Here is a 7,027-nt window from a genome sequence, read left to right as displayed (position 1 = left end):
CCTCTCGGTCAGCGGCCCGGGCTCCCGCCGCCCGATGATCGTCGCGCGGTGCCATGTCCCTCGGGCCCGCCCGCCGCGCCTGGAGCCTCCCTTGCCCGCGAAAGGCTTGTGCGCCTGTGCGCGGCTGCTCTGGCATCTTGAGTTGTTTCCTTGAGCCTCTGGCCTTCGGGAAGAACGGGACAGCTCCCTGTAGAGCCCGCGGGCTCCAGCAGCCACCCTGTGCTCTTTCCCCTCGCTCCACACTCGAAAAGAACTGTCCCTACCTTGTACTTGGTCACGGCTCCTCTCCGGCTGTTTCGTCACTTGGCGTTTCCGCAAGATCCGGCGTTCCTCTAAGCAGATGGCTCGGTCCGGACGGAACTGGCCTTAATAAAGTCGCGGCCTTGAAAGGGGTGGGGATGGGCGGGTGGGAGGGAAAGGGGACAGACTCACGCCTGGGGCCCCACACGCGCCACCTGAGGTCAGGGCGGAGTGGAGCCTGGCTTCCTGTGACCCACAGATCCTGGTGGTAGCGTGGGGAGAGATGTCTCCATCCCCGGCTAAACGAAATCCAACTTTCCCTGACGCACCTTGCGGGATCAAAGAGGGGTGTTCCCATCTCGCCTTTGGCCACTTCCTTCCTGGGGCATCTCCACCTCTCTAACGCAAATTCAGTACCAGTTCTCTTTGGGATGTTTTTGTGCAGGAGGTGTGACCTCCCCTACAAAGGAACCGCCACCCTTAGGTTTTCCCCTCTTGCCAGTGGAACCTGTGACCAGTGGTTCCTTCCTGCCCTTTTCCTCCCGGAAAGTGGCTCAGGGGGCATTGGAGTGTGACTCCAGACAACAACCTAAGCAGGTAATTCCTTTGGACAAGGATAGCAAACACACACAACTTGGCCCCCACCCTCCCACTCCAGTATTTAAGGTTATTCCAGCTTAGCTGCTGGGACATTTGCGTCAAAGGCTTGCAGTCTCATAGGACCTAGTAGAAGAAATGTCAGTGTCTTAGAACCCCAAATTTGGCTTCTAACACTGGGTCTCTTTGCCTGTAGACAGAAGTAGCTGCTGTAGTAGGAAACACTGGGCTTCATTCCAAAGGATCCATTTTTGAATAGGGGGTGTAGGGTTTGGTAGAGAATTAAGGCTGACATACCCGGAGACTTTTCAGTCAGGGGTTGGAGACAATTCCTGCCTTTCTCCCTTCAGCAGTCCTCGTGCCCCCTTTTAATCTAGTCACAGCTCAGCCACCTGTATGTAAAATCTTGATCTCCCTAACCTTTTCCCACCTTCCTTTTTTCTCCAGCTGAGAACAGTTCCCCTCTCCTGTTTTTCTTTTTAAATGGATCAAAGCATACTAAACATGGGAAAGTGCACAAAGCCTTCAAAGCCTTTGTGTACCAGTCAAGTTATGATCCAGTGAACATACCCATATAACCACTACCCAGATCAAGAATTAGATCATTACCTGCACCCCAGAAACCCTCCTCAGGTGCCCTTCCAGTCACTACTCCACCCTCCTTCCCAAAGTTAACCTCTATCTAACACCACAGATTAGTTTCGTCTGCTTTTGAACTTTATACAAACGAACCTGTTTAGCAGGTATTATTTTGTGCCTGGTTTCTCTCAATATTATGTTTGTGAAATTCACGCATAACATTGTGGTTGCAAGAGTTCATTCACTGTCATTGCTGCGCAGTATACGATTAGATGAATATACCACAATTATTTATCTGTTATTCTGTCACTGAACCTTTGGGTTGTTCCCAGTTTGGGGTTCTTATGAATAATGCTGCTATAACAGTTGTGTGTCCTTTGGTACATTTCTGTTGGACATATACCTAGAAACAGAATTACCAGGTCACAGAGTAGGCATATATTTACGTGTTAGTAAATGCTACTAAATAATTTTCCAAAGTGCTCATGTTAATTTACACTTCTGCCATCAGTATCTTAGCTCTCCCATTGCCCCACATCCTCGTCAACACTTGGTATTGACAATCTAAAAAGATTTAAAACTTTTAGCCATTTGGGTGGGCATGTAGTGGTATTGCATGGTGGTTTAAATGAGATAACCAATGAGCTTAAGCATTTTCTCATGTATTTATTTGCCATTGGGATATCAGTTTAAGTATTTTGTGTTTTTGGGGGTAAATTTTCTCTTAGGCTTTCTGTCTTATTGCCTTGTAGGAATTCTTTATACATATCTCAAATATGAGTCCTTTGTTGGTTATAGGTATTGCAAATATTTCTATGAGTGTACAAGTACAGAAGACCTCAGTTTTAGGGTCTTCTGAAGCCTCAGGGTCAGTGGTACAGGACTATATACTCTGTCTATTTTGATCACTAGTGTGTTTCCAGCTCCTGGTACTAATAAATGTGTTGAATGAATGAGATGGATGAGACTCATCCAAATAGTTTGCCATGTGTTATGCTGATCCCTACGGTCAAACACCAAGAAGGGCTGGAGGAAGCAGATTTCCTCCCAACCCAGACAGCTGTGACCTTGGGAAGGGGAAGACACCCAGCCCTTCCCTACTGAAAAAGCAGAAATAGCTACAGTCTGTGAAGAGAGCAGCATGGATATAGGGAGTGGAGGTCACAGATGAAAAGACAGGAGCTAGCAGCAGGTAGCAAGCCGGCCAGATGCTTCAGAAAGAGACTCAGTTGGGGTGGCGGGGATTGTGGTGTCAAGGAGACAGTGAGGGTGATCATCACAGTGGATCTTTATATGACAAGACACTCCAAGTTCATGTAGGCCCTCCTCCTACGTCAAGACATGCCCTCTCTTAAAGCTTGTTAGCCAAAGAGCACCTCTATCCTTAGAAATACTTTTCCCTTTCTGAGGGAGGTCCCTTTGGTGGCAGGGTTTTATCCATTTTTTCTTTTTCTTTTTTTTTTTTTTACCAGACATCATGGCTTTAACTTCTTCATGGCCTGTAATGTCCATCGTGAAGATGGAAAACCGTTAAGTCACTGCCAGCCCCTTCTTTTCCGGGAAGTCTTTCCCCAGGTATGTTGCATTCTACAGCATTTTTCTGTCACTGTCTTTCTCTCTAGTGTCCTCTCCTCCTCTTTTAGTTATACTTGATACCATGTCAGAAATCTCTGACCAACCCCCCTGCAACACCCTAACAAATTCACAGCATCCCCTCCCCAGGTCCACCAGAAGGCAATGAGGCTAGTTGTAGCTCCAGAATTTTCTATATAGGATGAGCTTGGGGGAGCAGGCTAGTTGGAGAAAGATGAGATGCTGTGTGACGAAATGACTTTTGTGTAGCAAGCACAGTGTTTTCACTGAGAATATGAGGTTACTGGTGGAGGTGGAAGATTTTGGGGAAGGGAGAGGTACTGATTACTGCCAGGGGCCTGTGGAGAACCTTGAGGGAAGTACCTCTGTGGGGCAGCCTTCTTCAGTCTTGCTTGGTGCTTTTCCTAATATATAGTTCATTTTGCCTCCATCCTGAGGTCCACCAGGCCCCATTGCCTCCTTCAGGGATAGCTGCTGTCTACCAATGGCTTCTCCATGGACCAACTGGATACTCATCCTGAAATGTAATAAATTTCCAGAGCCCTATAAATTCTGGATCCCTAGCTAGCATAGTACAGTCACAAGACTAGCCTGATGTGGCTGGAAACTTTTCTGTCTTTTGTTTCTCCTGGGAAAGGGTACCCCCCTCCCATTTTTCCCCTTGCTATAACTCCTCCCCTGCTATCTCCCTCTCAGAGGTCAACTTCTTTCCTGCTACCCAGAGCTGAGGTGATATCCCCTTCCGGCTTCATTCAGTCCTCGGAGGATGTAGTGATGGGGGTCGGATGGGGAAGTATGGCCATCTGTGCTCTGAGCTAGCTGCTCTCACTACTCTCTGTGCTTCTAACAGGTCTCCTCTTTCCCAACGGTCCCTGGATTCCCTCCCTGAGACTCCTCTAGGCAGGATGGTTCCAGGTATTTTGGAGCTGTAGTTCTGAAATTTCTGGGTATATCTGGGAAGGCTTAGCAGCAAGCAAAATAGTCTGGTGACTATAACTGGAGGTAGAGAAGTCATCTTTGAGAGACAGAGTGGACAGTGCCACCGCTTTGCAATCACATGAGTCTGAATCTATGCTCAGCCACATAAGGTGTGTGACTTTGGTCAAACTAAACTGCTCTCTGTCTGAGCTCCATCGAGGAAATGGAGATACTACCCCCTTTCTCAGACATGCTGTGATGATTAGTGGTAATACAACATTTGGAACATTTCCTGCACATAGTAGGGATATTATGACTTCACTGAAAAAGAAGAGCCACACACAGGGACTAGGCATCTGGAAGGGGCAGCTCAGGTTCTCTGGGACTCATACTGACGCCCAGACTTCATAGTGTGAGGGCGCTCCTAACCGCAGAGTTAAAGATGGGCAGTCTCCACACGGGGATGCCTGTGGGGCGCTAATCTGAGGAGCAGCACCCCCGCAGTGAGTCATCAGCCAGTGACAGTAAGCTTTATCTTTCCAGAGCCAGGGTGGAAGAAGATTGTATTTAGCAAACCATATTATCTCGTTTCAAACGGCCCTGTGTGTTTACCGCCTTTTGATTATCCACTAGCTCAGGGTTTCCTAAACTGGCCTGGCCATAGGAATCACCTGTAGGTACTTGTTTTAAAATATAGATTTCCAGGCCTCTCTCCTGGAAATTGTTTCCAAAGATCTGGGGCTGGGCCAGGAAATCCACCCTTTTAATTAGTGCCCCACATGACTCCCATGATCTAGCCAATTTGGGGAACAGTGCCTCCACCTGGTGGTTCTCAACCAGGGCTGCACATGAGAACCTCCCGGGGAGCTTTAACAAAAACAGACCTCTGTCATCCGAGGAAGCATTGATCTTTGTCTGGGAAGGCTCTGACAGTCTTCAAAGACATGGAGATGCTTCCAGTGAATCTTCCTGTATGAATTTATATACTAACTCACTTAATCCTAATAATTACCCTATTAAGTAGGCTGTTGCAATATAACAGGTCAAAATCAAGTCAGTGGGTTGGAAAAAGGTAGACGGATTAAAAAGTTATTTATGTTAGGGAAGTGCAAATCAAATCACAACGGGGTACCACTTCACATCTACTTGGTTGCCCCTAAAAAAAAAAAGAGCAATAAACAGAAAATAAGTGTTGTTGAGGATGTGGAGACGGGAACCCTTGTTCAGTTGCTGGTGGGAATGTAAAATGGTGCAGCTGCTACAGAAAGTTTGTTGTTTCCTCAGAGTTAAACGTAGGACTACCATATCACCCAGCAATTCCACTCCTAAGTATATATCTAAAATAATTGAAAACAGAGGAGAAAGTCATTCTACTTAGAGGAAACAGTGAAATGGCAGGTAGGCAAGGGATGTGGCAGTTTCAGGGAACAGCAGATGATTCAATATATGGCTGGATACCCGTAGAGAAGTAAAGGGTGAAAGGCGGAATGATAGTCTTAGATGATATGAAAAGTTACACAGCTTAAGACTCATTTTACATGCACTTATTTTATGTGTTGGTTTTGTTTCCCCAACTAGATTACAAGGTCCTTGAGCACAGAAACTTCATATTTTACAATTTATATTAATTTTTAAAATGTCTTATATTTTAAAATTTCTGTGATGTTTGTTGACATATACTAATTCTTTAAGACTATTTTTTAAAGCACGGTTTTATGTTTACAATATAATTGAGAGGAAGGCACAGAGATTTCCCATATACCCCCTACCTTCATTTATGAATAGCCACCCCCATTATCAATATCACTCCGCAGAGTGGTACATTTTCCATCAAGGATGAACCAATATTGACACATCATAATCACCCAAAGTTCATAGTTTACCTTAGGGTTCACTCTTGGATGTACATTCCATGGGTTTGGACAAATGTATAATGATATATATATTTATTATTGTAATATCATAGAGTATTGTCACTGCCCTAAAAATCCTCTGTGCGCTGCCTATCTATAGTCCCCTCCCCACAGCCATTGATATTTTTACTGTCTCCATAGTTTTGTCTTTTCCAGAATGTCATACAGTTGGAATCACACAGTATGTATGTAGCCTTTTCAGATTGCCTTTTTTCACTTAGTAATCTACATTTAAGTTTCCTCCATGTCTTTTCATTGCTTGATAGCTCTTCTTTGTTAGCACTGAATAATATTGCACTGTCTGGATGTACCACAGTTTATTTATCCATTCACCTACTGAAGGATATCTTGGTTGCTTCCAAGTTTTGGTAATTATGAATAAAGCTGTTATAAATATACACATGTAGATGTAAGTTTTCAACTCCTTTGGGTAAATATCAAGGAGCACGATTGCTGGACTGCATAGTAAGAGTATGTTTAGTTTTGTTAAAAACCCACCAAATTGTCTTCCAAAGTGGCCCTACCGTTTTGCATTTCCACTAGCAATGTACAAGAGTTCCTGTTGCTCCATATCCTTGCAGATTTTGGTGTTATCAGTGTTTCAGATTTTGCTCATTGTAATAAGTGTGTAGTGGTATCACATTGTTGTTTTAATTTGCATTTGCCTGATGACATATGATGTGGAGCATCTTTTCATGTGCTTATTTGTCATCTGTATATCTTTGGTGAGGTGTCTGTTAAGGTCTTTAGCTCATTTTTTAATTGGATTGTTTTTTTCTTACTGTGGAGTTTGAAGAGTTTTTGAATGTTTTGGATAACAGTTCCTTATCAGATGTGTCTTTTAACATTCGAATTTAAACTTACCAATTTGATTCTTCTTCCTGATCATTCCCTTAGATATTGAGTCTCGTTCACTCTCCTAGTATCAGTTTACAGTGCGATGTTAATGACTCCCAAATATCTTTGTCTTAGATATTTTTTCTGAGCTCTAGACTTGGATGTCTCAGCACTTTCAACCCGTTATATCCAAAATGGAGCTCATCATCTCCTGGATACTGCTCCTTCTTTAGTCTCCCCCATCTCAGTAAATGGAGTCAATCTCCTATTTGCTCAAGTTAACCATTTTTGACTCCTTCCTCTACTTCCCCTCCAGTCCACCATCCATCAATCACCAAGTGCCATCCATT

Source organism: Rhinolophus sinicus, linkage group LG17 (genome assembly GCF_036562045.2).
Source record: "Rhinolophus sinicus isolate RSC01 linkage group LG17, ASM3656204v1, whole genome shotgun sequence".
Classification (NCBI taxonomy): Eukaryota; Metazoa; Chordata; class Mammalia; order Chiroptera; family Rhinolophidae; genus Rhinolophus; species Rhinolophus sinicus.
This window is presented reverse-complemented; position numbering follows the sequence as displayed.